The sequence below is a fragment of the Chlorocebus sabaeus genome, chromosome X, assembly GCF_047675955.1.
Source record: "Chlorocebus sabaeus isolate Y175 chromosome X, mChlSab1.0.hap1, whole genome shotgun sequence".
Lineage (NCBI taxonomy): Eukaryota > Metazoa > Chordata > Mammalia > Primates > Cercopithecidae > Chlorocebus > Chlorocebus sabaeus.
The window spans coordinates 146,728,916-146,751,461 of NC_132933.1; the positions used below are offsets into that span (position 1 = coordinate 146,728,916).

Consider the following 22,546-nt stretch of genomic DNA (forward strand, 5'->3'; position numbering starts at 1 on the left):
AGTGCATTATTTAATTTTCAAAACAGACTTTTCTTTATTAAGCAGCAGAGATTTAAACAGATAAATCATTTCTATGAAAGGGACTAGCAGAGAAAGCAGGAAAAGACATGTCCCGCATTAAAAGCTGCAGTTGCTGGTGGGAACTCATTTTGTTTTATGAGTTTTGATGAATGCACCTTAGCTGTTTCTAAGCCTGCTCCCATTCCCTGTTTTTATTTGTAAGTCAGAACCCAGCATTTTTACATTTTTTAAGTGTTAATTAATTGCATTTGTTTAATGCACCTGGCTGTGTCTCAGGCATTGTTAAGAAGGGATAAGATCTTTTTCAGGGATGATTCTTTCCTTTCCTTACAGGGCTTTGTCTGTGATGGGAACTTTCTATATATATTTTTTTCTTTTTAAGAGACGGGGTCTCACTATGTTGCGCAGGCTGATCTCGAACTCCTGGGCTCAAGGGGTCCTTCGGACTGACCTCCTGAAATACTGGGATTACAGGCGTGAGCCATCGCACTTGGCTCTACCTTTCTGCAAAAACTGGTGGATTCTACTTCTCTCTCCATCTATGTTTAGTCCTGGGAGATATAATCAAGAGAAAAGCAACATCTACTTTCATTAGATTAAGAGTCAAACAAAAGGGCCTAGAGGCAAAAAGGCTCCAGGACCCTCTTTTGCGGATGAACCTGTGCATTGAAATCTTCAGCTTCATGGAGACACAAAAGGCAAAATGGGAAGTTGGATTTGCAGGAGTTAGTCTTGGAGTGTCTTGTCAAATTGAAGGGTTCACATATGACCTGTCAGGTCTCCGAGAGAGATGACTTGGTGAAATCTGTATTTTGTGATGATTAGTCTGTATCGGAGGCTGGTTCAAGGGCAAACGAAGGTCAGAATAAGGACTTGTGGATGTGTTAAGAGCAGAACCCACTGTCTTGTGCATCAACAACAGAAGCCCACTCCTGGCCTTCATATTTTGGGGTAATTGTTTTTTGCAGTGCAGACTTGTGAAACCTGGAGTATTTTCAGGTCACAGCTTTTATGAAGATGCTTTCTGTTGACCTGAGAATTAATTATTGTTTGTCAGACAGCTTGATGACCTTGTCAATGGTGTTCTTTGATTTTTACAACTCCCCATCTAAGAACTTGAGAATGCCGCAGTGGATAAAACTGTGTGACTGACGTTCATTATTTTTTTCCACGATGCTTTAAAGTAAGTGCGCTGGGAATGCTCCATTTATTATGTGGAGGAGAAACATGTCCAAACTTTAACTTTGTTCCTGTTGCTTTTGTACACTGAGGCGTTGATTCTGCAGGATTAAAACAAGGTGCTGATTATTCCGTTTGGTGGAAAGTTTCAGGACTGAAAGCCAGCAGAATTGTTCCATTGAGATGGTAATTCTGACTCTTTGATTCTTACACATTGACTACTTTTACAAAATACAAACCTGTTTTAATCTTTTTAAAGGACATTTTTGCACTCCTGTTTTCATTTTTAAAAATAACCTTTTAAAAATGTTAGGATAGTTTCAGGTTTGCTGAAAGGTTGCAAAGATAGTACAGAGAGTTACTGTTTAACTCCACTCCCACAGAGCATCTTACGTGACCATCTGTTACAATTAAGGAACTGACATTAGTATGTTACTAAGAATCGACATCACACTTTATTTGGATTTCACTGGTGTTCACCTAATGTCCTTTTTCTGTTCCGAGATACCATCTGAAATACCATGATGCATGGATTTGCCCTATTTTCTTAGCCTCATCTAGTCTGTGACAGTTTCTTAGTCTTTCCTTGTATTTCACGACCTTAATAGTTTTGAGGTATTAATGTTATGGAGAATGTCCACCAACTAGGGCCTGTCTGATGTTTTAGACAGGGGTATGTGTTTGGGGGAGGAAATCCACAGAGATGAAGGTTTCCTTCATCTCACCTTAGCAACGGTGACTACTGTCCACAAGACTTTTGCTCTTGATGTTGGCTTTGATCACGTGGCTGACAGTTTGTCAGTTTTCTCTGCTGTAAAGTTGTACTCTCCCCTCCACCCCAAGTCTAGTCTTTGAAAGCAAGTCCCTAAAGTGGGGTGGGGGTGGGAGAAGAGGCAGAATGAAGCTCCACTTCCCGGATGGTGGAATATTGATACATTATTTGGAATTCTTCCCTAAGAAAGATGGCTCTGTCCCCTCTATTTATTTAATCAATCGTTTATATCACTATGGGCACATGGATATTTTGGATATGCTTTGGGCTTTAATTCAATTCTACATTACTGTGACTTATTCTACTTTATATTTTTTGTGGCCATGATGTAGACATCAGAAAGTCTATTCACTTGAATAGCAAGTAAATGCAAGGACTCAATAGTAAATGACTCTTAGAGAAACTCTCAACCTTGCTGGTTCACGGATGCTCAGCTTGCAAAAACACCTTCTTCCATCAGGAAACCTCAGTGGATGGGCAAACATTACAGTGTCCTTGAACATGCTTCATTGGTGAACATGCTTCACCTTCCTATGCAGTAAGCAAAAGCACCCATACCACAGCTTAAGAGTGGGGGAGAGGTCATTCCTCCCACCACTCATCCTAGTGTCTTTCGATAAAGAGATATAAGCTGAAGGAACATGTTACTAACCAGAAGACTTCCAGAGGACCCCATTAATCAGGGTAGATGCTGCAGTCTCCGTATGAATAGCTGTGTGTGTCTTGTCACAACTATCAATATTTCAAAAGGTGATATCATCCTCTTAGCCTTATGATGTGTTTTAACATAAAATTTTAATATGCATGCAGGTGGTTATTACTTAAGCATTGCTTAAGAAGCAGTCTTTTTTTTTTTTTTTTTAATTCATGTAACCGGATCTATTCTCTGAATAAGGAATATAAGCAAATTGTAGCCATTTCAAGGACTCTTTTTTCTTCTTTCTTTTTTTTTTTAAATGGAGTCTTGCTCTGTCGCCCAGGCTGGAGTGCAATGGCGCGATCTCGGCTCACTGCAACCTCCGCCTCTGGTTCAAGCGATTCTCCTGTCTCAGCCTCCTGAGTAGCTGGGATTACAGTTGCTCACCAGCACGCCAGGCAAATTTTTGTATTTTTAGTAGAGATGGTGTTTCACCATGTTAGCCGGGCTGGTCTCGAACTCCTGACCTCAGATGAGCCGCCCACCTCAGCCTCCTGACGTGCTGGGATTACAGGCATGAGCCACCGTGCCCAGCCTCAAGGAGACTTTTAAAGGCAGGATTTTTTTTTTTCTTATGGTGAAGGAATGAAGAATAGTATAGGAAAGAAATACAGAAACCTTGAAAAAGGAAATGTAAAACTGGATCATCATTCCATAGACTAGTTGTTAATAGTAAGTAACTCTACAATTTGTTCCACTGATTTTCTGAATATTTTAAACACAGATGATCATTCTCTATCTACATCTACGTGTTTATCTGCGTTTATATCATATGTATGTATATACATATATATTTGCATGTAGATCACATCTTTATCTGGATGGTATCTGTACCAATATTAGAGTCTATAGCTATAGCATATCAATAACCGTTCTATATCATATTGTACCTTTTCTCACCTATATCTTAATCATATCTGTTTTTGTATCTGTACACATATCTTTACTGATATTCACATTATATTTCTATGCCTAGATCTGTATATATCTCTATGCCATTTTGAACTTTACATTTCATACACTATTATAGCATAAGCCATTTTAGGATTATTAAAAATCTTCATAAGCATTGTTTTTCATGGTTAATTTTCTCAAAAGACTGTGCTTTAACATACCAAGTTCTTTACATATTTTTTGACATTTAGATTATTTTAATGTTTTTGCTTCTCTAATGTATTTTTCTTTATTTTTTTGCTCCACACCCCTCCCTCCTCTAACTTATTTTGAAACTCTTCCTTGTAAATTGGGCATTCTTCATTATAGGGGCATTACTTATTTTCTTTTGTATGTTTCAAAAAACATTCTGCATTGGTCTGTACACATTTTTCCCTCTTGTATCCCCTTCTGTAAACATTTGTATTCACTTGAAACCTTATGGAATATTTTACTATAGAAAATTTCTGGTCTATGACAAAAAAAAGGAAGAGAAAATAGAATAATGGATCCCATGTGCCCATCAGCTGGCTTCAGCAATTATGAATGCATAGCCTAATCTTTAGTATCCAACTTCATTCATATTTCCATTCTTATTATGGCATGATGTAATTCATTTAAAGATATGTCTGTACATTGCTCTAAAATATAGGAAACATTTTATTTTACACAGCTGCAGAATCTTTTCCATGCCTAAAATTATGAACAGTAATTCCTCCGTATCATCCACTATAAAGTTGTAAATGTCAAAATGATCTTCTCATAGTTTGGCAACTCACACAAGGTCTAGCACTACAATAGGTTGATTTGTCTTTTACATTTCTTTTAATTGATATAGCTTCCCTATCTTTTTATGCACATTCTTGTTGAAAAAAACTGCTCGTTTTAACTCTACATGAAAGTGGGTTTTAGAATCGGAAAATGTAGTTGTCAAATTATTTTAGAAGGAACGTGTGTATTTTCCATAACGCACAGTCTTAGGTTACCAACTCCTTAGGAGCAAATGCTTTGTGACTTGGTAGTGTTCTACCCAGAAGGAATGATGCTGGGTAAATTTGGCCAACTATGTGACAGCTCTTTGGACTCAGTATGTCTCATTTTTATCTATTTTTAATGAGGTTTTATTTTGAAGGCAGGGTCTCGCTTTGTTGCCCATGCTGGAGTGCAGTGATGCAATCATAGCTTGATGCAGTCTTGAACTTCTGGGCTCAAGCAATCTTCTCACCTCAGCCTCATATTATCTGGTACCTGGCAGAGATACAGATCTGATGAGAAGCAAAGATAAAGGGAGGTCAGAAGGTAGCTTTTGTTGCACCATTACACATACACACACACACATGCGCACACGGTTGCACACGCACACACAAAGAATCAAATGCAATTTTTTCCTCTTTGCCAACCCACAGTTAACTAAAATTATTAGTTCTATTGAACTCAACATTGCATATGATATTTTGAATGATAGAGGCTAAAGAGAGGCCAAAGAGGGAGGATTGCCTGAGGCCAGCAGTTCAAGACCAGCTTGGACAACATAGTGAGACCCCATTTCTACAGAAAAAAAGTAGCCAGATGTGGTGGCTCACTCTTGTAATCCCAGCTACTGGAGAGGCTGAGACAGGAGGATGGCTTGAGCCGAGGAGTTGGAGGCTGCAGTGAACTCTGATAGTGCTGCTGCACTCCAGCCTGGGTGACAGAGCGATCCTGTCTCTAAAAAACAGGAAAAATATGACTAAAGAAAACCAAACTCATCTAATCTATACAGTGAAAAATAGTGGGCTATCATTCTTATGCTAATGTAAGTATGCGTCATTTTAAGAAGAGTTGTGTGTGTATGTGTGTGTATCTGTGGGTGTGTGTGTGTGCATGATATAAATCCAGACTTCTAAACGAGTGTCTGGGATGGTGGTATTATTAGTAGAAGATCATTGGAACCTGTTACACAAGGATGCACTAGAAAATTTTACAAACTATTAAATTCTGTGTAATTTAAAATGTGACTTGATTTACTCAGATATTTTACAAGGATACATGTCTCTTACAAAACAAGATTTACTAACTTTGGTGCTCTTAACATTGAGAGTGGATAATTCTTTGTTGTGGTGGCTGTCCTGTGCCTTGTATGATGCTGAATGGAATTGCTGGACTCAAGCTTCTAGGTGCCCGTCGTATACACATCCCTGTTTTAAAAAAAGCGTGTATAAATTTAAGGGGCACAAGTGCTGTTTATTACATGGATATATTGCATAGTGATGAAATCTGGGTTTTTAGTGTAACCACCACCCGAATAACATGCATTGTATCCGTTGAGTAATTTCTCATTCCTCATCATCCTACCACCCTCCCATCTTTTTGATTCTCCATTGTCTATTATTCCACTCTCTATGTCCATGTGTACACATTATTTAGCTCCCACTTAGGAGTGAGGACATATTGTTTTTGACTTTCTGTTTTCGAGTTGTTTCACTTAAGATAATGGCCTCCAGTTCCATTCATGCTCCTGCAAAAGACAGTTTCGTTCATTTTATGGCTGAATAATATTTCATTATGCATATATACCACATTTTCTTTATTCATTTATCCATCGATGGATGCCTAGCTGGATTCCATATCTTTGCTATTGTGAATACTGCTGTGTTAAACATATGCATGCCAGGTATCCTTTTGACAGTGATTTCTTTTGATTTGGGTAGATACCCGGCAGTGGAATTGCTAGATAAGATAGTAGTTCTATTTTTAGTTCTTTGAGGACTCTCCGTATTGTTTTCCATAGAACTTATACTAATTTACTTTCCCATCAACAGTGTGTATGAGTTCCTTTATCTCTGCATCCTCATCAACCTCTATTATTTTTTGAATTTGACATCCACAAATGTCTCCAGACATTCTCAGATATTCCCTTGGGAGTAAAATCCATCCCAGTTAAAAACTTCTGTTATGAAATGAGGTGTACTTATTCCAAGTTTTACATGGGGAATTTCACTGGTTTTTGGATTCTAGTAGCCCTGACGTGTACGCTGGGCATAACCAGATAAGGAAAACTGGGCAAAGTGTGCACTAAGAGATAGTAAGCACATTATTCTGGAAGATGTTTTTCATAACTAGAATAGACTTTATGAATTCTATCAGTTGTAATGAGAATCGGATTGACATTTGGGGACAGTCAGTATAACGCACGCTATCCAAAAGGAGGTGGCATTGATTTATATAAGTGAGAGCTTACGAGAAAACAAAGACAGGAAATAAAGAAAAAGAAAATCCCTGATAAGTATCTGATAGAACAAAGTGCAGAACGAAATGCAGCTAGCTTATCTAAAATTGGGCAAAATTATGTTCCAAATGAAAGCTCAGTAGATGGGAAGAGAGTATTTGAACATTTGATGTGAAGAATGAGATTTACTGTTCCACAGATACGAACACATTGATGAGAGCTGTCAGTTATTAGAACTTATTAACATCAGTGGGAACACCAGAAATGTGCTGCACAGAAAATTAAATTTAAGACTCATTGAAAATGGTGTTATATTTTCTGAACTGTTACATTGATTGATTAAAATTAGATTCTCCAACAAAATAGGAACTTTTAATATTCTAGGAGTGAATATGAGATGAATTTAGGTGGAAAATGTGTTTTAAAAAGATGTATTATTAACCTCAGAGATTCAGAATTAATGTCACCAACCCCAAAGAATGCAGTATAACATTTGTTATAAATGACCTCATAATAGGTTATTTTGTATTATCGTTTTAAATTTTGATAATAAATGGGCACATTTTACACCTTTTATAATAAAAGGGTATATGCAAAACCAGTTATTTTTATTCCAATGTTAATAAAATAGCAATAAACCTCATTTCGTTTGAAGTGCCAACTTCCACTCCATATGAAATTTCTAAAAGTCTGGGAGATATGCACCATCTAGTTAAGAAGATTTTCATTCTATAAAATTGTATAATGCAGTGAATCCTGTTCTTTTCCCATATACATTTATTTAATATTTATATTCGATACAAGGAATCTGTATTATTTTCATTAAGCTACTCATAAACATAAGTCTTTTACTTCTTCTTGGGTACATTTTTAAAAATTTGGTTACATTTTTGAGATGTCGATGCCGTGGTTAAAATATTCCAACTGAGTAACGGGTTGGGTTTACAAGAAGTTTTTGCTCTACAAGGAAATAGGTCAATAAATTAGACTCCAGTCAATTATAGGATAAAAGAAAAAGTTAATTTATTATGTATTATTGCACACAGTGTTTGATGTATGTATGCAAATTGCTCCCAAATACAGTTTGGTTGCAGTTGTGCTCCACATTTATGGTGGATGTAATTTTGAATATGTGCAGTGCAGAGAGAGCATATTCTGACCTCATTCATCAAATGTGATGCAAATGTGTAGAAACAGCAAGGTCATTTTCGTATGATGAGAAAATGTCTGTTTGAAAGTAAACGCATCCACCCATCCATCCAAAGGTTGCATTTTCTCAATTCCCAGTTCTAAATATGTGTGTGTGTGTGTGTGTGTGTGTGTGAGAGAGAGAGAGAGAGAGAGAGAATCTAGTGCAATTTTGTTGTTCTACTTTGTTCCAGGTTTGACATTTTAGTGATTGAACCTAAAATACCTTGATTCTTACCCTCTAATTTTACAAATAAAATCTGGTTTGCTGTTATGGATTGAGCTGTGTTATGGATCGAATTGCATTCCCCGAGAAGATATATTGAAATCCTAACGCCCAGTACCTCAGATTGTGATCTTATTTTGAAATAAGGTCTTTGCAGATGTAATTACAATGAGGTGATTCAAGTGGCCCTCATTCTATATAACTGGTGTTGAAACCACCATGAGAACACACAGACACTCACAAGGTGAAGATGGCCATCTCATGGCGGAAGCAGAGGTTGGCATGATGCAACTACAAAAAAGGGAATCCCAAGGATTGCTGGCAACCCCCTGAATTTAGAAGAGACAGGAAAGCATCCTCACCAAGAACCCTCAGAGGGAGCATGGCCAACATCATGATTTTGAACTTCTAGACTTCAGAACTTTGAGAGGGCATATTCCTGTTTCCTGAGATGTAAGGCTTGTGATCCTTTTTGACAGTAACTCTAGGAAACTCATACACCAAGGCACAGAGTTCTTTATTTAAATCCATTTTTTTCATTTGAAAATATTTATTTGACAAAAACTGCATATATGGCAAAACTGTATATATGGCAAGTGTCCAGTAACGACTGGATGTACGTATACATTGTGTAACAATGATCACATTAATGAACATATAATAAGCAAATTAATGAACATATCACTCATAGCCCATGTGGTACATAATGGATGGGCCCGAAGTTATACAGCCAGCTTGGGGCAGAGCTGGGTTTGAAGGACAGACTCCTCACCCAGCCACACTTGTCTTCCGGAATCATGTTCCCATAGTCATGAGGATTTTAGAGACTCCACTGCTCCATGCCACTGCATCAACACATTGTGGAGTGGGGGACCCATATTTCATTGCAGGTGTCTGAAGATCAACAGTGGGGTTTCCCTTCCCTCAACTGTACAATGTGTGATTGGACCTATCTCCAGGGCCTTTCTAAGCTATGTGATTTGAGAACAATCATCATTATAATTAAGACTGTCTCATTTTAAACCATGATTAGGGATGTGAGATGCTCTGTGTGTTTTCTAAATAAACTTCATCGCGACCTGGTTAAGTGTTGGATGTGAATTGGCAAGAGGGGGATTACTAGTAGAAATGGTGTAATTTCAGACCCATTCACAAGTATTTACACACTGCAAGACATCTAGATCCTCAGAAGTCAGGTGGTATCCTAAAAGCACGGTGTGTCATTTATGGTAGACAATTGAAATTGCACTGAAATTAAACTTGGTGGTGGGGAGTACACTTCATAGTGTTCAGTTTTTGCTTTCACTTTATTCTATGTCTGACTCTCAGGAAATAGGAACTGCAACATTGGGTTTCTCCCGTGTATTTTCAACTTCAAACTCATGCATTATAAACCATTAAGCAAATGATCAAACACTACATCTTTCCCAGCTCTTGTATGGACATACAGTTTTGTTATTCATGACTTCTCTTTTCTTATCTGGGAAGAGATCTTTCTTAACCTTTAGAAATTGGATTAATGCAACCCTCTTTAACCTCACATTTGATGTGAATGTCAGAACTTTTTGAAACTTAGCTGTGCTGTTAGTACACTGATCACTGAGTGCCTGTTGCCTGGCAGGCACTGGGCTGCCCAGTGAGGGTAGGTGAGGAACAGACACCAGCTCCCTCCTGGAGTGTATGCTCTGCTGGAGGATAAAGACACTTCTCAAGCAATAGCCTAAATGCATCTGACACCATGATTGTAATCATGGGGCTAGGATAATATGAGAATTTGTAGGAATGGGGATGCTGTCAGGGTTCATGAAAAGTCTTCCCAATGATGAGAGAACTGCAAGTTGGGAGGAGGTAGAAATAACGAAAGAAATGGTTGTAGAGATGAATACATTGTGGGATGATCGTGTTGCAGGGTGACATCTTTGAGTGGTAAAAGGGATAGAGTTTGGGCTCCTGCTGCAAACCCTCAGTGATGCGTTGTAATGGTAAGAATTGGCTCATTGTTTCCCAGTTTGCCTGATTGCTGCATCCACAAATCCATGGGTTCTGGGGTTAATTCCCATCCATTTTATTGCTGAATTTCTCAGAATGAGTCTTCGGTACATTGTTACTGAAAGGAGTTGCTAAACCCAATGTCTTCATTGCTTTTGAAGCAGATAGTCCAGTGTAGTGTTTCTCAAACATAAGCATCATTGTCTCCTAGAGGGCTCGTTAAAGGCAAATTGCTGGGACCCATCCCAGGAGTTTCTGAGTCAGCAGATCTGAGATGGGACCCATAACTCCCCAGTTGAAGTTGCCTTTACTGGTTTTGGGATTACCCTTTTAGAACTACTGCCTTAGGGTATTTCTAGGTTATGTGTGCACACATGACCTGCTTGAGTTTTGAGCTCAACGTTCTGTTTTATTCTTTCCTGTTCAGAGGCCGGCATCCACAGCTCTGGGTCTCATCATTTGCTTTTTGTCATGCAGTTGTGCTCTACTGATTTATACGTTATCTTTATGTTTTCAGTTTCCCAGTCAATTCAAGCCAATGCATATTTATTGGGCATCTACCATGTGCTATGGACTGTGAGGGACTTAAAGATTAATAACAACAACCATAAAAACTCATTGATATGCTGGGCATTATTTATTTCCCTATGGCCTCCAAATGCTTGGCTCATAATTCAAAACACTACAGCAACGTGAAGGCAGCAGATTGTTTGTCACTTCAGGGATCCACAGGTATATGGCTTCTCAAACGAAGATCTGGTAATTCCAGACTGCATGCAGCTATTCTTCCTTTAAAAACTGAGAAACCATGCATACAACATCTTTTCTTCCTTCTTCGTTTATACATTCGATAACTATGTACTGCCATCTTACTTTGAGAAGGTCATCACGCCAGATACCATCAGTGATAGAAACACGGATAAGATTCAACCTCTGATCCCAGGGAGAGCAGACTCTCAGTAAGGAAGACAAAATGATAAATGAAAATACCTATATTACAAAGCATGCACATCACACATTCCATAAGTGAGTAAAAACACAGACCTTGGCAGCACAGAATCTTGTTTTCCATTTGTGTCATTTTGGACACTGCATTGGTTATCTATTGCTGCATAAAAAGTTCCTCTAAACCTTAGGTTAAAACTGCAAGCATTTATCATCTCATGCATTTCTATACATCAGGGATTCAGGAGCAGTGTAGCTGGCCAGTTCTAGTTTAGGGTCTCTCATGATGTTGCGGTCAAGTTGTAGACAGGGCTTGCAGTTTTATGAGGGTGTTGGAGAATCTCACTTACGTGTTACTTGGCAGGAGGCTTCAGTTCTTGGCCATGTGGGCTTCTCCCTAGGGCTAGACATGTGACATTAACAGCTGGCTTTTCTGAAAGTGAGGAGAGAAAGAGGGAGGCTGAAAGGGAGTCTAAGATGAAAGCCACACACTCTTAGAACTTGATCTTGGAAGTGACACCTTGTCACTTTGGCACTTGATTTGGAGGTGACACCTTGTCACTTTTGCTACATGCTATTGGTTGTTCAAATCAAATCTGGCACCATGTGGATAAGGATTGCAGGAAGGTGTTAATAGCAGGTGTCAATTGGCCATCTTGGAAGCTAGACTATCACCAGAAGCTCTTCCAAAGGAGGTGGCTCACGAGCTGCATAGAATTTTGTCGTAAGGACAAAGGAGAAAGTGTGAACAAATACATAGGTACAGCAGGTGTTGAGGAATAGGGTGTGTTGTGTTGAGTGTTGTCTCAAGGGCATGTTGAGTTTGAGTTTGGGTGATGAAATTGAAATCAGATCATTTCAGGTGGTGCAACTCGATGGTAAGCCTTATAGATATTATTCTGTAGGCAATGGGGCAATCATATTAGGACTTTTGCAGAATTATTTAAGGAATATCAGTTTCATGATAGTAGAGGTAGTGATAGAAGACAGAACGTCAGTAATGCAAGTTGAGATCTACTTATAGATTCAACTGTGGTAGAGATTGAGGAAATGGGGAAGGCATGAGGCTCTGCAGAGGCATTGGAAGGATGATACTGATAGAACCTTGCAAACTATTGGAGAGAGGCCAAGACAATGAATAACCATACAAGGTTGCAGTTATGGGTGGAGTTGTCCAGTTAAGAAAAGGGAGAGAGTTCAGAGGTAGGTGAAGGTCAGTATTATTAGTATTATTAGATGCAGTATTATCAGATGCTTGTCAAAAAAAAAAAGAAGTAAATTAAGCGTATAAAACACTTTAAAACAGGTATATAGAAAGTGTTGAAGGCAGCCCTGACATTACTTATCTTTGGCCCATCCTTGTCTTTCTCCTTCATAGTCTAAAATGTTTTACAAAGGACTGTTTCTCATGACACTGAGAATGAACCCCAAATTCCTTTCACTGACCTATTCCACTTTTATACAGTAAGCCTCTTACTCACTTCTCCAGCTTCATCCCAGGCCATCCTCTTCTCACTGCACTGCTGTCCCAGTCCTCTTTCGGTTTTGTGATCTAACTGAGCGGGTACAGTGTTAGGACATTTTTGTGTGCCACTTCCTTTGGCCAGAACACCCTGTCCTGTTCCCATTTAAAGTGGTTTCCACCCTCGGTTGTGTTCTTATTCAACCCATTATTTACTTTCTTCTCTGAGCTCACCTGATCTTGAAGGCTTTTTTATTCTTTGTCTTATTATGGATATGTGTGGAGGATCCAGGGAGTTAGTGAATTTTTCTCCGCATTCTGTAAACATGTGTATTGCATGAATCTGGAATAGATCAGCACTCACTGGGTATTTATTAAAGAAATGAGTAGTTGTAAGACTGTAGATTTTCACTGGATGAATGAGAAAATCAAATGTTGTCTGGTAAAAACAGGTGTTAAGTCAGCTATCACAGTTTTCTGGGACATGCAGTCAAGCCAGAGAGACTCTGAGGGAAGGCCGTCTTTCATTGTATAATCAACCCACTGTAGAGGAAGGTTCCTCTCTCACCTAAGGGAACATGGATCTTCCTTGATTGTTCACTTTGGTATTTCTAAATTAGCACGATTTACCAAAAATGTTTGGGTCACTCAGTACATGCATGTGATTTATTTCTAAATGGCTATCTTAAAAGAAATCTTCCTCATCTGTATTAATGTCCCTAGAGTTTTTACATTTTTTAGCCTGTATTTCATTAAAGATGATGTCATAGAAAATTTTTGTCAAATTTCTCATTCTGGTCTGTGCCTGGAAGATTGAGAGTGATGCAGTCTAAGAAAGTTCAGGATTTTGAAGTTTAATCATTTACATTCTAACACTAAAGCTATAAATCTGCTGTACAGTGTTGCTTACTTCTACTGCTCACTGGATGGATAAGTCTATGTGCTTTTTAAATTTCTTATAAAGATTTGGGTCAAAACTAGCAGTGTGGTCAATAAACTAATTTCTTGAGAGTTTATCAGAATTGTGGGATGATTTGGGAGGAGCAGAATTGTGCAAAATCAATCCTCTATTTTTAAACTTATTCTTCTAAAATTCTAAACAGAAATTTTTTATTCATTAATATTTTCTTGATTTCATAATGCTAAAAATTAAGTAAAATGAATGTTGTGTTAAGAAATGGGAGCAAATCCAAGACAAAAAATCAGATGATTTATTAAATTTGCGACTTAAAAAAAAACACAGTTTGAAAGATTGCTCTGTTTGAGGAAAGGACATAAAATTTTGTTGAGATAACTTAGGGTATAAATCAAGGTCATTTATGTTCATTTGAACATTCATACTCACATCTGGAAATATCCAGAATGACCACACTAAATCCTGCAGGTAAATTCTTTTCTCAGCTAAGCATGCCATATTGTTGTAGTTAATCAAGAAATCTACCAAAATTAAATTTGTCCTCCTACTTTTTAGCTTAGAAATTTAGGGGATCACTGGGACTCAAAAGAAAATTCAATAAATAATGGTCCATCCTAGGGTTACTTCTTTTTAACTTAAAAATCCCTCTGAGATATCCTCAGGTTTTAAAAATAGCTTTTTATTTTCCTGTTTTTGTGTGTGTTTGTGTAGGCCTACATGTTCATATTAGTCATCAGTGTTGTCAGAACCTTGGCTAGCGTCATAGTCCAGACCTCTTGAGGTCACTTGGGGGTCGGCTACAGTTTTCACCTCTTGCTTTTCATGGGCCCCACTCTGAGAAAGATGCTTCTTCTCTCTCTCCTCTTTCAAGGTCATCTTTGAGGACATCTTCTGAAGCTTTTTCTGAGATGCTGCCTCTTCTGAGCACAACACTGTCTATTCTTGTATCACCAGTATAGGAGCTCATGCAATTTATAAGTACTTGCCTTAATGATGCGCTCCCTGAAAGACCTTGAGGAGAGGGATCAGGTGGCATTCATCTTTAGGATCCCTTCCCTGTCCTCACAGCACATTCATGGTCCACGTTCAGCAAACTTTTGTACAATGACATGACTTAGGGTTTCTAGACAATCTGTATTGTAATTTATGTTGATACAAAGGGATAATGTTAGCATCAAATGAAAAGTCAGAGTTCTATCAATGCCATCTTGATGAAAATATTTATATCGTTATATCTTATGTCCTAGGTTTCTTCTTGACTGACTACTCAGGGCGAGTTGGAATCGCTATATGTCTCTCTCTGAACCCCCATATCTTTAGTTGTAATGATGAACTTACATGGAGAGGCTTATTTGAAACATCATTATAGTGTGGATGATAACCTTCTTAGTTTCCACATCTGATATTCCTCCAAAGGTGTGTATGTTTTGACTAATGTATTCTCTTTATGCTAAGCTTTCTTTAAAGTGATATGAATGCTCCATAATGTTGTTATTTTTTGTTTGTTTGTTTTTTTGAGACGGGGCTTCATTCTGTTACCCAGGGTGGAGTGCAGTGGCGTAACCAGAGCTCACTGCAGCCTCTGCTCCTGGACTCAAGCAATCCTCCCACCTTAGCCTCCGGAGTAGCTGGGACTACAGGCATGCACCACCACACCTGGCTAATTTTTGTATTTTTTGTAGAGACAGAGTTTTGTCATGTTGCCCAGGCTGGTCTTAAACTCCTGAGCTGAAGGAATCCTCCCTCTTCAGCCTCCCAAAGTGCTAAGATTACAGGCATGAGCCACCACGCCTGGTCCCATAACTGTTAGTTTAATTAGCACCTTTCTGCTTTAATTCATGTTGACTATCGAGAAAATCTATCCCCCCGTATAATTAGTGTTTTTAAAACATGCTTTTAGATAGTGATCAAAAACTTATTTATTAAGTAGAATGTAAATTATTACAAATGATATGAATACCATAGGTTGTAGTTTTTATATGACAACTTAGATTATAAAATGCAATTCTAGCCAGGCACATTGGCTCATGCCTGTAATCCCAGCACTTTGGGAGGCCCAGCAGGAGCCAATCGCTTGCTTCCAGGAGTTCAAGAGCAACTGGGGCAACATAGTGAGACTCCGTCTCTATAAAAAATACAAAAAAAAAAAAAAAAAAAGTTGAGCATGGTGGTGCATGCCTGTAGTCCCAGCTATTCAGGAGGCTGAGGTGGGAGGATTGCTTGAGCTGAGGAGGTTGAGGCTGCAGTCATCCAAGGTTGCACCATTGCACTCCAGTCTAGGCAACAGATAAATTTGAGTACAAATGGCTGGTCATCTTCATATTAATATGAAATTGCATTTTTTGATACAGGATCTCGTTCTGCCTTGTGGCCTTCTGTAATAGGTTATCTTGTCCAAATTCTGGAGTAAAGCCCAGAAGAATTTTAATCTAGATAATTTATTCTTTAACCTTTGAAATACTGTATCAGCTACATGACAATGGCTTATAACTGAGCTCTAAATAAATGAAATAACTTTTGCGAGAGTGAATCACGTCACTGAGAACCAAGGGGAAACATGAAGAAGTGATGATGATGATGATTTTTTTTTTAGGACGGAGTTTCGCTGTTGTTGCCCAGGCTGGAGGGCAATGGCCTGATCTCGGCTAACCACAGCCTCCACCTCCTGGGTTCAAACGATTCTCCTGCCTCAGCCTCCCAAATAGCTGGGATTACAGGCGTGCACCACCACACCCGGCTAATTTTGTATTTTTAGTAGAGACGGGGTTTCTCCCTGTTGGTCACGCTGGTCTCGAACTCCTGACCTCAGGTGATCTGACCCCCCTCGGCCTCCCAAAGTGCTGGGATTACAGGCGTGAGCCACCGAGCCAGACCTGAAGTGATTATTTGAACAGAGAGTGTTAACGGTCTGCATTCTGCCTTGCACCCAAATGGCATCACCTATGGGAGTGATAAAAAGCCCCTGCCTTTCCCTCCCTCCTCAATCCTTGGGATTTCCACCAACAACAAAAGAGAAGCCAGGAAGAATGCTGTGTTGTGAGTACCCCCAGGAAGGGTTTTCCTTTATGAAGAGGCAAACCTAGTTAGGAAATACATAACCATGGACTGCAGGAAAGATAGTTGAGTCTGCATGGAGGATAGTGACCAGGGACTCATAAGAGGAGCGGTAGTGACTGAGGCCTGCAGGATGCATGGACACATTCTTGACACCGAGGGCAGCAACTGTGAACACACTCCTCCTACTCTTCCTAGGCAGAACTAGGATGGATGAACAGAGTTCTTTTCAGGGAGACTCACCAGGTAGATGACTACACATGAAACATTCTTTTTTTTTTTTTTTTTGAGACAGAGTCTCACTCTGTTGCCCAGGCTGGAGTACAGTGGCACCGTCTCTGCTCGCTGCAAGCTCCGCCTCCCGGGTTCATGCCATTCTCCTGCCTCAGCCTCCAGAGCAGCTGGGACTACAGGCGTCCGCCACCACGCCTGGCTAATTTTTTGTATTTTTAGTAGAGACAGGGTTTCACCATTTTAGCCAGGATGGTCTCGATCTCCTGACCTTGTGATCCACCTGCCTCAGCCTCCCAAAATGCTGAGATTACAGGCATGAGCCACCGCACCTGGCGAAACACTTTCAATGGGAATATTTTGTTCCATCAGATTTTAGCAATATCACATTTGAAAATAGGGGACGCACACACAGATACAATTAGTTTCACCGCCTCACTTGTGTATCTAAACAAACCTGTAAACAAAACCAAGCAAACCAAGAAACAAATAAAACCTCAAACCTAATATAATAATAATAGGCTGGGGGCAGTGGCTCATGACTATTATTAATCTCAGCACTCCGGTAGGCTAATACAGAAGATTTGCTTGAGCCCAGAGTTCGAGACCAGCCTAGGCAACACAGTGACATCCTATCTCTATAAAGATTACTTTAAAAATTAGCCAGGTTTAGAGGCATCCACCTGTAGTCCCAGGTACTTGGGAGGCTGAGGCAGCGGGATCACTTGAGCCTAGGAATTTGAGATTACAGCTAGCTATGATCGTGCCATTGTATTCTAGCCTGGGTAAAACAGCAAGGTCTGTCTCCAAAGTAAATAAATAAGTAAAATAATAATAATAATTTTTACTCTATCACAAAAAGTACAGCCAGTCAGATACAGTGCACACTAATTATTGTAAAAATTTTCTGAAATACACATACATCATTAACTTGATAACAGTAAATTTAACACTGATTGGTGGGTGTGAACAAAGGTATGATCAAGGAAAATAAATATATAGGCAATTTCACAGTCTTAATAATACAATTTCAAGAGCTAATATTAATTGAGCATTTACTGTATGCACAATGGGACTGTCTTTGGCGCTAATATCACAAAACTTCATTTTTTTCCCACTGGTAATTTTTGTCACTGATGAAAACTGTTTCAGCTATAGATCCCCACAGTGCGGAGATTGCGGGATGTGGGAGAAAAATGATGGTCTCGATCCCCCACCGAGCCATTGTCCCATGGTGGGTGAAAGCCAAACAATGCAGCTTGAGTTCTGCCTCCACTTTTACAGCTCTGTGGTGTTGGGCAAGTTAGCTAATATGTCCCTGCATTAGTGTTCTCAACTAATGGGGATAAAGCTCACATATACCTTATATGTTTTTGGAGACAATTAAGAGTTAGTATATGTAAAGAATTCAGCAAGTTAGTTGCTGACCCACTATGTACATATTAGCTATTATAACTTATTATTCGGACAAACAGCTAATGCACGTGGAGCTTAATACCTAGGTGATGGGTTGATAGGTGCAGCAAACCACCATGGCACACGTTTGCCTATGTAAGCAACCTGCACATTCTGGACATGTATCCTGGAACTTAAAGTAAAATAAAAATAAAATAAAAAAAAACTATTATTATTACTATTATTAGAATTGTTTGGATGAAGAGGTAGCTTGATAGTTTGAAAAAATGCATGGTCTTTGGAGTCAAGATAGGTCTTACTCCCTGCTTCAGTGAGCTGCGTTAAGACTTAACACATGGATATCAATTTTTTCCCAATGTAGAATAAGATGTCATAATAACTCCTACCCTTGGCTGTAGAAGGGTCAGTGAAGATGAATGTAATTATGATTGTTGTTAAATATAAAGTCATTTTTACAAATACAGTTTCATCAACAATATTTATGATAACACCTATTAATAACAAAATGTGCTAGGTGTTATGAGAAATCAAAAACATAGTTAAAATATGATCTTGTCTTCCTGCAATTTAATAATGTGCTGGCTCATTAGCTGTGAAACCCAAAGGCCTTATCTACTTTGTATTAATATTTTTTCAAGCGTGGAAGTAAGCCCAGAAGGGTATTGAGTGACATCTTCTCTTCTTCCCTTATCGTCTTTCCTATAGATGCAAAATCCTGAGTGTGAAAAGCCACGTAGTACTCTGTTAGATATCTTGCAGGTGTTACTTATCAATGGTTCTTGCTTAAAAGTAAAATGAGAAGTGTCGCATGAGACTCATCCTATAAACAGAGCATTCTGGGTGAGATGGCAAGAAAAACTCCAAACAGTCCTGAGATGATAACTGATCCAGTGGAGATGATATACCTATTCAGTTGATGCAAACATAATTACGGTTTATACCCTTGAATGTAAGGCAAAAACCGCAATTACGTTTGCACCAACCTAATATATACATATATCTTTTGGAGACAGGGTCTTGCTCTGTCGCCCAGGCTGGAGTGCAGTGGTGCGATCATAGCTTACTGCAGCCTCAACCTCCCAGGCTCAAGTGATCCTCCCATCTCAGCCTCCTGAGTCCGCTGGGACTATAGACACATGCCGCCACACCCAGCTGATTTTGTGATAAGTTTTCTTGCAGTAGAGTCAATGGCAGTGGTGTTCTGACCTTCTGCCACAGCAAACCATCTCTGCAGGGTGAGGATTAGTTCTTGCAAATAAGTGATTTCTAAATTATTGATTGGTTCTTTTCACACATTTTGCAGATTTCTTTTATTAAACAAGTTATATCTAATAGAAAAATACACTGAGTTGATGATCTCCAACAAAACTTTAATGCCACCCAGATGAATGCCAACCAGATTATGAGTTGCCCATTGGAGGCCTCAAGGAGTCTTCATTGATTTTGTATTCTCAAATTGCATGTGTGTGCTAAAATGGTTGCATAGAGATTCCACATGAAGCCATGCATGTGTGTAGGTGCTCCCACTAGACTAGTTCCTTGACTTATTAGGGAACAAGTTAAGAATTACTTCATGTCATGACCAGCTAGTTCTTGTAACTACTCATAAGAAAGCTCATAAGGAATGTCACATTGGTTCTGAAACAATATCATCACTTTTACTGATGGAGAGTGGTATGTTTTTCTTTTTTTTTTTTTTCTTTTTTCTCTTTTTTTAAAAATAGGGAACAGTGTGCTGAGATGGAAAAAAAAATCAAGTAGGTTTCCAGGGAGGCATTTTTAAAGGCACCATCTCAGAAGGACGAGGCAATGGTAAGTATAGGAATAGTTACTGGCGAGTCCAGCATGGCAGTCAATGACTGTGTTCTGGACTGCAACGTTGGACTGGAGAACCACTGTGTGGCCAGGCTGTGGGCTCGGGCAGTTGTTCAAAACCCTGAACCTGGAGTTCAGACCAGAGGGCTGCCTGGGAGGCTCACTGTCATTCATTGTAACCCTAAAAACCTCATCTTTCCTTGAGCCTGACTGTTCCTATCTGATCAGAGCTTAGATGCAAGATTGGGAAGGAAGGTGATGGAGTTGGGGTCTGCCTGGAGGACAGCCCAGGTGAGTCATGGCTGGGTGGGCTGTAGGTCCATTCTCACCACCTGATTTTTCTAAGGGGAAACAGATCCACAAGGGAGGGGCAGTTCCAGATCATTGGCCACATGGGAAACCTGTGCTGCTGTTATGCAGGCCCCTTCATTCTGTTTGCATGCTCTCCTTGTAACCCCTGGGCCTACCAGGACGCCAGGGTGTCTGTTGGAAGAGGCATCCAAGAAGGATCTTTAGGCTGCAGGATGGAAGCACACGCCACAGCATGAACTTAGGTAGATAGTTTATTCATTACCTTTTAATATCTTCCTCTTTCTTTGCTGTCAAACATGGGTAATAAAATACCTAACCTGTCACATTATAAGAAGTAATTGAGGCCAGGCACAGTGGCTCACGCCTGTAATCCCAACACGTTAGGAGGCTGAGGAGGGAGAATCACTTGGGTTCAGGAGTTCGAGACCAGCCTGGGCCACACAGTGAGACTTCATCTCTACAAAAAATTTAAAAATTAGCCAGACATGGTGATGCACACCTGTAGTCCCAGCTACTTGGGAGGCTGAGGTGGGAGGATCACTTGAACTCAGGAGTTTGAGACTGTAGTGAGCTGTGATTGCTCCACTGTACTCCAGCCTGGCCAACGAAGCGAGACCCTGTCTCAAAACAAAACAAAACAAAACAAAAAATTGGATGAAAACAATGTCTATGAAACGCTCAGTGCCTGGTGATGTCTAAGGAATGCCCAAACTTTCTAGATAAGGGGTAGGGGATGCACGGGATGAGAGTCCCATTGTACGAGCATGAATGGGAACTCATCACTATTGCTGAAAGTGCCTGATCCAGAATTAAAATATTCCAACAGAAAATTCAGAGGAAACTTCAGAATGCTGAAAAATGCCATATCAGTCAGTCTTACTGGTTAATTGGCTTTTCTGAAGTACATACACACTTCTTTTTTTTTTTTTTTTGAGATGGAGTCTCACTCTTTCATCCAGGCCGTACTGCAGTGGCATAATTTCAGCTCACTGCAACCTCTGCCTCCCAGGTTCAAGTGATTCTCCTGCCTCAGCCTCCCAAGTAGCTGAGATTACAGGTACCCATCACAACGCTCAGCTAGTTTTTGTATTTTTAGTAGGGACGAGGTTTTACCATGTTGGCCAGGCTGGTCTTGAACTCCTGACCTCAGGTGATCTGCCTTCTTTTGCCTCCCAAAGTGCTGAGATTACAGGTGTGAGCCACCATGCCCTGCCCACTCAGCTAATTTTTGTATTTTTGGTAGAGGCAAAGTTTCACCATGTTGACCAGGCTGGTCTCAAACTCCTGACATCAAGTGATCCACCTGGTTTGGCCTCCAAAAGTGCTGGGATTACAGGCGTGAGCCACTGTGCCCAGCACACACTTCACTTTGGATCAAGCCCTTTAGAGCATCTGAGCTTCTTTTCTAGTCCCTTACTGCACCCAGGCAATCCCAAGCCTGGTGCCTTCCTACCTCCAGCCTTTGATTTATGCTATTCTGTCTGCCTGTGTGCAACATTTCCTTTCCCTCCTTACTGAAATTCTACCCATCCTGTGTTGCATGAGTTGACGAATAATTTTGAAAAAATAATTATTGGTAATCATTAACCTCTTCTGACTTATTTCATTGATGCATTTTTTCAGCCTAGTTAAACCAAGTCTAGCAGTGCTTTCGGATTACTTTGGTGGTGAAAACTTTTTACTTTAAAAAAAAAATTTTTGAAACAAACAAAAGTAGAAAGCAGTGGTTTCTAGCTCATTTGGAGTGTCCAATGTGACATGCTTGGAAATTTGGGATTTTTAAATAATTGTCTGTTCCTCCTCATGGCCACAGTTTGGGGTACATCTCATAAAGTAGAAAAACACAAATGAAGGTCAGCTCTCTGACTCACTGTATGTAAACTTCTCAGAAATTCACCCTTGGCTGCACTGCTCACTAGAAGTCCATTTTCTTCTAGAGTAAACATTTGCAATGATCAAAAAGTCCATCTTGGGCCATCTGAATGGCCCCCGCATCTCATTTTACCCTTTTTGTTTGTAGCCCCTGCAGAGTGGGGGGGTTCAAAATATCAGACAGGTGCTACTAGTACAGGCAGAGGGGACACTCAGACCATGAGATCTTTCTCACTGTCTGGACATTAGAAATAGAGCAGAGCCCAAGGAAAAGATATGGGTAGAATACTTTTGTGATATACAGCTGTGA

The 22,546-nt window shown here is 39.7% G+C and overlaps 1 protein-coding gene across 5 annotated transcripts in view; it reads left to right on the forward strand.

Annotated features, from left to right (window-relative positions):
- Positions 1–22,546, forward strand: part of NLGN4X (neuroligin 4 X-linked) — a 336,841-nt gene that overhangs the window by 15,271 nt on the left and 299,024 nt on the right. The window contains exon 1 of one of the 5 annotated variants that reach the window (XM_073013894.1): positions 14,765–14,952. The exons of the other annotated variants lie outside the window; for them this stretch is intronic. The gene's annotated coding sequence lies outside the window, so the exon portion shown is untranslated. Of the gene's footprint in view, positions 1–14,764; positions 14,953–22,546 lie in introns of those variants that run through there. 5 annotated transcript variants of the gene reach the window in all.